Below are 10,480 nucleotides of genomic sequence, written 5' to 3'. Positions count from 1 at the left end.
CTAAAATGCCATTTGTTATATTTGCCAACTGTTGGGAGCTGGAGAAGTTCCACCTTTCTCCAGCAGAGTCCGCCGTGGATCCTTCTGAGGGAGCCTCCTGCACAGCTGCAGCCCATCAAGATCATCAGAGGATCCACTATATAAGCTGTCTTCAGACCTTGCCTCAACGCCGCAGTGTTGATCCAGTTGGTCAGCGCCTAAGCCTAGATCCTCAGTGTAACTTTGTGACTTTGAATCCAGCCTGGATTCTAACCGTTGTCTCTGTCTTCCAGGAAACCAGTGTTTCTTCTGAGAAGCTCAGGAAGAGCTAACCTGCCGAGCCGACCCTTTGAGCCAAACCTGAAGATTCATAGAGAACTTCCATGCAGCTCAGGACTAAGAGCTGGCAAACCCAAAGCCCAGGTCTGTTCATTATTAGACGTGAGACGCTGAAGCAGCAAGCGGACTCTGCTGATCAACTCCTCTCCAGATCCAACAGTGACTCTCCCAAAGCTAACCTCAAGAATCCTCAAGGTACAATCAGTTATCATCTAGAAATCAAGCTCCTGCTTGCAACGCTAACTGAACTGTCTCTCACGCAGACTCCGGTGAACCAGTGTCCAGGCCCGAACCAGAACCAGTACTTTCAGTGTGCTTGTATCTAAATAAACTTGTTGAACTTTTATTCCTGTGTCCGTCAGTGGTGTTCTGCATACTTGGGTCGCTATTAGTGAACCCATCATGACAGAACACTGCGGCCAAACTCAAGGCCCAGCAGAACATCTCCGTCAACTATTGGAGGAGCGGGATGCCCAAATCCACAGACAGGTTCAAGCTCTGAGTGAGTTAAACACCCGCATTGAATTTCAAGACCATGTTGTCCGAAACTTCACCAGTCGTTTGAATAATGCTAATGCTACACCAGTACCTCAACCATTTCCGGGTCCAGTTCCACCTCCGAGGTCACCAGCAGTGACGTCATCAGAGTTCCGCCCAAATCTTCCAGAAAGATTTTCTGGTAACATGAAAGATTGCAAAGGATTTTTATTTCAGTGTCGTTTGATTTTTCAGAACTCCCCAGGCAGCTTTTCCACGGATTACAAGAAAATAACCTTCATCCTCTCTCAGCTAACAGGAAGAGCCTTGGAGTGGGCTCAGGCAAGATTTGCCACCGACGATAGCCTTAACTGTTATTACTCTGATTTCCTCTCTGAATTTACTCAGGTATTCAACCAAGAGACAGATCAAACCATTGACTCTCGAGCTCTTATCAATCTAAAACAGGGAAATTCTTCTGTGGCTGAATTCTCCATCAACTTCCGGGTTAAAGCGGCAGCTTCCGGATGGAACCAAAGCGCTCTGAAGGGAGCCTATTTCATGGCTTTAAATGAGCACATTAAAGATGAGCTTGCAACCCTCGACGAACCAGCTACCCTCGAAGATCTAATTCGTCTTACCATTAGATTGGACAATAGAATCCGTGCCAGAAACAGTTCTAAAAAGCAGGGGACACTTTCTTCTGCCTCACATAACGTGACTGTTTGTTCTTCCTCTACAGAGCAGCTGCCCATTCAGAGACCTAAGTCCCAGTCTCTACCGCTGCCCTTTCAGGCCTCTCATTCGGGCGAAGGAAATGTCGAACCCATGCAGGTGGGACACACGAGGCTCACCCCTGAGGAGAGACAAAGACGTTTTCTAAGCAAATTATGCATTTACTGTGGTGAGAGTGGACACTTCATCGCTTCCTGCCCGGCTAAATCAAAAGCCTGGGCCCGCCAGAGGATCTGAGGAGTCTGGCGGGCCAAATTAACACTAAGAAATCTCCTCGACTGTTACTTCCTGCCATGTTGTTTTGTGCTAACCAAAGCCTTTCCTTTTCCGCATTCATCGACTCAGGCTGTGAACGGAACTTAATCGATTCTAACCTCGTCCAACAGCTCCAAATTGAAACCATTCCTCTGACTCAGCCTCTTAGTGTTTCTGCTATTGACGGAAAGAGACTTCACCAAGTTACCCATCAAACTCAGCCCCTCGAGCTACATCTGTCAGGTAACCACTGAGAGACAATAACATTTTTTGTTTTTCCCTCTGCATGTTCCCCTCTGGTGCTTGGTTTCGAATGGTTGGAGAAGCATAATCCTCACATTAATTGGACAGAGCGTCACCTGGAATCATGGTCCATCTCATGCCACGAAACATGCCTCCGTTCAGCTGCCCCCTTGGTGGGGTCTCCTAGAGGTGGGGGGGAGATGGACTCTCCTGACCTTTCTTCTGTTCCTTCCGAGTACCATGACCTAGCTCCTGTCTTCAGTAAGGTCAGTGCGACGTCCCTACCTCCACACAGACCATATGACTGCGCCATTGAACTTTTACCTGGTACACCACTACCTAGCAGCAGGTTGTATAATATCTTCAAGCCTGAAAGAGAAACCATGGAAAAATACATTAATGAATCATTAGCTGCAGGAATAATCCGCCCATCTTCCTCTCCTTTGGGCGCCGCATTCTTCTTCGTTGGAAAGAAAGATGGCTCTCTGAGACCATGTATTGATTACCGAGGTTTGAACCAGATCACAATAAAGAACAAATACCCACTTCCTCTACTCGCCTCTGCATTCGAACCTGTACAGGGAGCCACAGTTTTCTCTAAACTGGATTTAAGGAACGCATATCATCTTCTTAGGATCCGAGAAGGAGATGAATGGAAAACAGCCTTCAAGACTCCATTGGGCCAATTTGAGTATTTGGTAATGCCTTTTGGTCTAACTAATGCTCCAGCCTGCTTCCAGGCCCTCGTGAATGATGTTCTCAGAGACTTTTTAAATGTATTTGTCTTCGTTTACATTGACGACATACTCATTTACTCCAAGAACGTCGATGAACATAAGAAACATGTCCGCCTTGTTTTACAGAGACTGCTGGAGAACAAGCTGTTCGTTAAGGCAGAGAAGTGCGAATTTCACCAGTCTTCAGTCACCTTTTTGGGGTTTGTGCTCGAGGGCGGCCAGGTAAAACCATCTGAGGACAAGATAAAGGCAGTCTTAGACTGGCCAGTTCCAGAGAACCGCAAACAGCTACAGAGATTTCTAGGCTTTGCAAACTTTTATCGTCGGTTCATTAGGAACTATAGCCAGACCGCCCTTCCATTAACTTCTCTGACCTCTGTCAAACGCACTTTTCAGTGGACTCCTGAGGCGCAGGCTGCGTTTGATAAATTAAAATCTTTATTTTCCAGAGCACCAGTGCTAATGCAGCCTGACCCAGCTAAACAGTTTATTCTCGAGGTGGATGCTTCAGATTCTGGAGTTGGAGCAGTCCTATCCCAGAGACTTGACACGGATCAAAAGATCCACCCTTGTGCATTCTTCTCCCGTAGACTTTTTTCCGCTGAGCAGAATTATGATGTGGGAGACCGAGAGCTGTTGGCCATCAAGCTAGCGCTGGAGGAATGGAGACATTGGCTGGAGGGAGCTGAGCATCCGGTTCTTGTATGGACTGACCACAAGAACCTGGCTTACATCCAGTCAACCAAGCAAGCCAATCCTCGCCAATCCAGATGGTCCATTTTCTTCTCACGGTTTAATCTCATCATCTCCTACAGACCCGGATCCAAGAATGTCAAACCCGATTCTCTCTCTCGTCTTTACTCCGTCGATCATCCCGAGACACCTGAACCTGTCCTTCCGGCTTCCTGCACAGTGGGAGTGGTTAACTGGGAAATCACTGACCTTATCTACTCCGCCCTGGCTACTGAACCCGATCCAGGTAACGGTCCCACTAACCGAACCTATGTACCATCTTCCGTCAGGTCCCGTCTCATCCAATGGATGCATGCTGCCAAGTTTCTGCTCATCCAGGAGTCAGCAGAACAATAGCTTTGATCTCTAGACGCTTCTGGTGGCCCACCCTCCATAGAGATGTCAAGGAGTATGTGTTGGCTTGCTCCACATGTGCCCGTAATAAAGCCTCACACCAACCTCCTTCTGGCCTGCTTCAGCCGCTTCCAGTTCCCTCGCGCCCTTGGTCCCATATCGCCATTGACTTTGTCACCGGCCTCCCCGTTTCTCGAGGTATGTCCACCATTTTCACCATTGTAGACCGTTTTTCGAAGGCCTGCCATCTCATTCCCCTTAGGAAACTCCCCACGGCCTTCCAGACAGCCCAGCTCCTCGTCAAACACGTCTTCCGTTTACACGGCATTCCCCAAGAGATCCTCTTGGACCGGGGTCCTCAGTTCATTTCCCAGGTTTGGAAGGCATTCTGTTCTGCTCTCGGCTGTAAACCCTCTCTGACTTCTGGTTACCATCCTCAATCAAACGGACAAACAGAGAGGATGAACCAGCAGCTGGAATCAACCCTTCGTTGCCTCACCTCTAACAATCCCGTGGACTGGAGCCAATTTCTCACTTGGATAGAATACGCGCACAACTCCCTCAGATCTGCTTCCACTGGTCAATCTCCCTTCCAGGTTAGTCTCGGTCATCAACCTCCACTTTTCCCCGCAGACGAGAGAGAGATTTCGGTCCAGTCAGTAAACCAACACATCCGCCGCTGTCAGAAAATCTGGAGAGAAACCATCGCCACCCTCAACCGATCTTCAGAGACCAACAAACGCTTTGCCGACTCCAGGAGACGTCCCGCCCCCGAGTACACTGAGGGCCAAGAGGTATGGCTGTCCGAAAACTCTCGCCCAGATTCATAGGCCCCTACAAGATCTCCCGAGTCATCAGCCCATCTGCCGTCCGTCTCCAACTGCCTCAGTCTCTCCGGATTCATCCAACCTTCCACGTGTCACAAGTAAAACCTGTCGTCTCAAGTTCTCTGTGCCCACCTTCCGACTCCCCACCACCCGCCCTGGAGGTCGATGGTCATCCAGCCTTCACAGTTCGACGCATCGTGGACTCCCGTCGACGAGGTCGCGGATGGCAGTACCTCGTCGACTGGGAGGGCTACGGACCGGAGGATCGCCAGTGGGTTCCGGGCTCGTACATCCTCGATCCTGCCCTTATCGAGGAGTACGAGCGTTCCTGCCCTTCGACCTCTTCCGGACCGCCAAGGGGCGGTCGTTGAGAGGGGGGTACTGTTGGGAGCTGGATAAGTTCCACCTTTCTCCAGCAGAGTCCGCCGTGGATCCTTCTGAGGGAGCCTCCTGCACAGCTGCAGCCCATCAAGATCATCAGAGGATCCACTATATAAGCTGTCTTCAGACCTTGCCTCAAAGCCGCAGTGTTGATCCAGTTGGTCAGCGCCTAAGCCTAGATCCTCAGTGTAACTTTGTGACTTTGAATCCAGCCTGGATTCTAACCGTTGTCTCTGTCTTCCAGGAAACCAGTGTTTCTTCTGAGAAGCTCAGGAAGAGCTAACCTGCCGAGCCGACCCTTTGAGCCAAACCTGAAGATTCATAGAGAACTTCCATGCAGCTCAGGACTAAGAGCTGGGAAACGCAAAGCCCAGGTCTGTTCATTATTAGACGTGAGACGCTGAAGCAGCAAGCGGACTCTGCTGATCAACTCCTCTCCAGATCCAACAGTGACTCTCCCAAAGCTAACCTCAAGAACCCTCAAGGTACAATCAGTTATCATCTAGAAATCAAGCTCCTGCTTGCAACGCTAACTGAACTGTCTCTCACGCAGACTCCGGTGAACCAGTGTCCAGGCCCGAACCAGAACCAGTACTTTCAGTGTGCTTGCATCTAAATAAACTTGTTGAACTTTTATTCCTGTGTCCGTCAGTGGTGTTCTGCATACTTGGGTCGCTATTAGTGAACCCATCCTGACACCAACACTCTTAGGTTAGGTTTAATTATCTATTCAGTCTTTACTGAACCACCCATATCTGGATTATTTAATGTGAAGCAGTAAAGTGACCACAAATTGCTGATGTCTCCAGTATAACCTCATTTGGAATCATTATTAACCTCTAATGGCTTTACTTGTACAATATAAAGTTGTAATGGTGGTGATAAGCTGCCCTCCCAAGCCAATCACTCTTACAGCCTTAAGAAGGGTGAACCTCAGCACTTCTTCAGGGTTGACTGAGTTTAAACACCTTTGTTCTGTGTATATAACTCTCATTTGATGTGAGGAGGTCCAAGCTACAGAAGGTTTGGTTGTTATGTACTAACATGTCACGCTTGGACTCAGCTCCATGCAGTGCCTAAGGTGATTGAGTGGCTGGTGTAACACAACACAGGTACACAGGCTAAATGAGGAGTCTGCTACGTGCAGAAGCACCACACTCTGGTCTTCTCTTTATTACTAACAGTAAATGACAGTAAAAAATTTTAATAGGGTTGTTAGAGCAAATGGATTTTTGTTTAGTTTATTTAGCAAATCTTATAGCTTTATAATCTGAGAAAGATTGGTTAATTAAGTGATTTTGAAAAGAGCATATAATTGTCTAATTCATTTTGACAAGACTGAGCTCATATCATAGACGACATTTGTTTTCATGGCTGAGTGTTTCTGCTTCAGTCTGATCTGGTTTCAGCTTACCTGTTTTTTTCCACACAGTTGTGATAAAAAAAAAAAAGAAGCAGATTCCCTTCTCATTGCTCATACTGGTCACATACTGAGAACCATGTTAGTTTGAATGGAGGGGCCATAAAACAGTGACGCTGTGTAACTAAAACAACAATGAGCACCATCACTGACATCATGGAATATTCTAGTCACTCTTAACCAAATAATTACAGTATTGTCTGACTTTGTAGGGTTGTGTAAATATTGGTAAATTAAAAGGAAAAGTGATGGAAGAATCTATAGTTTTTTTTTACAATACAAATCTCAGGCATTTCTTTTTCTATGTCTGTCTTGTCTTATCCTTTATTTATGTTTTCTCTCCATCTTTTCACCAACTCATTAGCTTCCCTTTCCTACTATGGGAAGATTAACACTGTTCTATCAAGACTATGTCAGGCCCGTCATATGAGGTAGCAGGACATGACCAGTACTCAAGTTGAGGGGAGATTAGGGGGGATGGCAACCTCCCTCTTAGAAAGAGGTGTCAGTAATGACAATATTATTGCACTTTTAACATTTGGTGGATGGTGGGCTTATGAGTAGCCTGAGCAAGATAAATAAAATCAAAGAAGTGACCTACAATGACTATAAAGCTGATCCCAGTGGGAAATTTGTCCTCTGGATTTGTCCCTAACTGTGTAGGTGCGGTGATAGCCATGCCAGTCCAGGGACTGACTACAGTTTTACTGCAATGTGCCTTGGTGAAGGTCAATGAATGCCGTACCTAACATGTAACAACCATACCATGGATATTGCCTAGGCTAATAGTCTATATTAATTAGGCTATGTAAGCTTCCAAAGAAAAAGAAAAATTCCACCATCTCCCTTTCCTTTTTTTTTGCAACTTGACTATTGGTCATGGCAATAGATTTGCAGTTCTTCTCTATCAGGAGTAAAGATACACTTTTATACATTTTCTTCCTGCATTAGTGAAGCATAAAATAATCCAGTCTCAGTGAACATCAGGATTAGATAAAATGTCTTGATAGTGAATCAAGGTTTGGTTGGACTTAAATCAGGCCATTATAAACATAGTGGAGGGGGGGGGGGGGGGGGGGGGGGGGAGTTTATTTGTAGGCAGTGTAGTACATGTCAATGGTGTCCAGAGGAGATTTCGAAGAAGGGGGTTAATGAGGGGAATAAGTAGGCCTAATAAATAAATGAAACTGAGTCCAAGGCTTGGGTTGTTTTTCTGGACAGAAAAGGTGGTACCAACCCTTCACCGTGGTCCACTATCAGTCTGTGTATTTGTTTATCTGCCTGCTTGTGCCTCAGAACAGGTTCTTGCAGGCATTGGTCAGGGGACAGATGGTCCTTATCACTGTGGTAGCCTAATGTAGGTGCGCTTGACTGGGGTTTATTGCCTTAAGGCGGAAAGGGGAGTTGTGGTGGGATGTTGATCATCCACAGCACCAATAGGGAGGCAGATTTTATATCACTCCTAAGAGTTAAAAGCATCAGAACAGAGGGAAAACAGAGGGAGGGATGGAATAATCAGTAGACTAGGTAAAGGAAACTTTACTAAACCTTAAACTTTGGAGCAACATTCACATTTATTGCTCTACATTTTCCTTTTTCTCAGAATTTGCATTTGTTTTCCTACAGCCTAGGACTTAAGTTAATCTCCTTCATTTATCAAAACTATCAACACAATATTTAATAATGACAATGTAAAAAAAATGTTTCGAGCTTGCTGCAAATTTATTATAAATAGAAAACTATTGAATTTCCTATGAGTATTTACTTAGCCATGAATTTCAACATCACATTGTTTTCATGCTTGATGCCATCTCTGCTACATAAATGGAGTCAATTTGTGGGGAACTAAGCTGAATGGTATGATTTGGAAAGGCACACATCTGTCTACATAAGATCCCACAGTTGGCAGGGAATATTAGAGAACATATTCTATAATCTTTGTGCTGCTTTAAACACCAGAATTTTCCCATTGTGGGACAATAAAGGGATTTTCTATTTTATATTGGAAGAGGTTTGGAACTGCCTGTACTCTTTCTACAGTTGACTGGCTTTAGACAGCCAGTCAACTGTAGAGGTAACCAGAAACCACATGGTCAGTGTAAAAACTCCAGCATTTCTTTTTTTGAGGGACAGTAAGCTTCCTGAAGGAGAATCCATCAGGTTTGTATGGTAAAATGGCCAGACCAAAGTAAATCCTTAATAAAAAGGCAAATGGCAGCACATCTGAAAATTGTAAAGGAGGACCTTCAGGCATTAGGAATATAGTTCCTTGGTCTAATGAGAAAGACATTCAACTCTTTGGCTGGAATGCCAGCTACTATGTTTAGAGGAAACCAGCCACTGCTATATTGAAGCATAGCAGTGGTAACCTTATGCACTGGAAATGCCTTTTAGCAGCAGAAACTGGCAGACTAGTGAAGATAGAGGGATAGATGATTGGAGCAAAATACAGATAAATAATACAGAAAATGAGATGAAAACCTGCTCAATAGCTTTATTGTTGTTTTGGACTGGGGCAGCGACCAAAAGCACAGAGTTGAGACCTCACAGGGGTGGTTTCTAGATCACTCTGTGAATACCCATGAGTGGCCAGCTGTAGTTCTATTTAACTTTAAAATGTGTGCATTTCAAGGACTTACCGTGGTTAGCTTTTATTTTTATCATCACTTACTTTGATCGACTGAGACAAACTAGGACTTTTTCCCATATCTGCAGAAAGAGGAAATTTGCTGCATCTAAGATGTCTGATTGGTCAAATGCCAAAATTATGAGAACAACCACATACTGTAGTAAGATCTTTGCCGATTGGCTGCATATAAATCATGAGCTTCTATAACTAATAGGGGAGCAGGAAAGTGTAAATATCTCTGTAGAGATCTGTAAAAGGCTTTTATCTCCATCCAACATGATGGAGCCTGAGATGTACGGTACTTGAAAGAAGATGGGGCAAAACTGCTAACGAAGGTGTGCTAAGTCAAAAAGACTTTACGTTATAAATGCTGCCAAAGGTTAAACAACAAAGTATTAAACAAAAGATAGTAATTCATTAATGTGATTTAGTGGCTTTTAATTTTAATGGATTTGCAACTATTTAAAAAAAAACAACTTTTGTGTGTAGAATTTTAAGGAAGGAGATTATATTTATGCCATCCACCATCCAATAATCCATCCATCCATTTTCTTCCGCTATATCCGGGGTTGGGTCGTGGAGGCAGGAGTCTAAACAGAGATGCCCAGACTTCCCAATCCACACACACTTCCTTCAGCTGCTCTGGGGGGATCCTGAGGCAACACCAGGTCAGCTCCGTGACGTAGTCCCTCCAGCATGTCCTGGGCCTTCCACAAGGCCTCCTCCCAATGGGAAATGCCTGGAACACCTCCCGAGGGAGACGACCATGAGGCATCCGGAACAGATGTCTGAGCCACCTCAGCTCCTGAAGTAACCCCGAGATACTTGAACTCCTACACTTAAGACAAGGACTCTCCACCGACCTGAAGAGGGGAGTCAACCTTTCTCCGGTTGAGAATCATGGCCTCGGATTTGGAGGTGCTGATACTCATAATGTTAATGGTATGTTATTATTATCTGGAATAATTCCATAATACAGCTATGTTGAAAAAGGTATAGCACTGTGAATTATGTCCAGATGCACTGCATTGAATGTATAAAATAATGATCAAACTCCACTATTCCGGAAATTAATATGTCATGTCAGATGACCTAGGATGTTTTCTAAAGGGCTGGTTATACTCCCGCAGCAGTGTGTCGCAGTGAGCTTGTCGCAGCTATGACGCAAATATTTTTGATTTATGCCCAATTTTGAAGTGTGGTATGCGCTGTTATTCCATACCACAACGCAAGAGGGACAATAAAATACTAGCTGTGGGTCTAGATACGGCCGAGGCAGTGAGGAAGTTGAAAAACGCAAGAGGCAAGTTTGTGTAACCATGTAGGGACATATGAGGGCAAAAAGGAGCGGGGATCCAGGTGGAAAAAGGGT

The sequence above is a fragment of the Cyprinodon tularosa genome, unplaced genomic scaffold (assembly GCF_016077235.1).
Source record: "Cyprinodon tularosa strain WSP-4 unplaced genomic scaffold, ASM1607723v1 ctg71, whole genome shotgun sequence".
NCBI lineage: Eukaryota > Metazoa > Chordata > Actinopteri > Cyprinodontiformes > Cyprinodontidae > Cyprinodon > Cyprinodon tularosa.
This window is presented reverse-complemented; position numbering follows the sequence as displayed.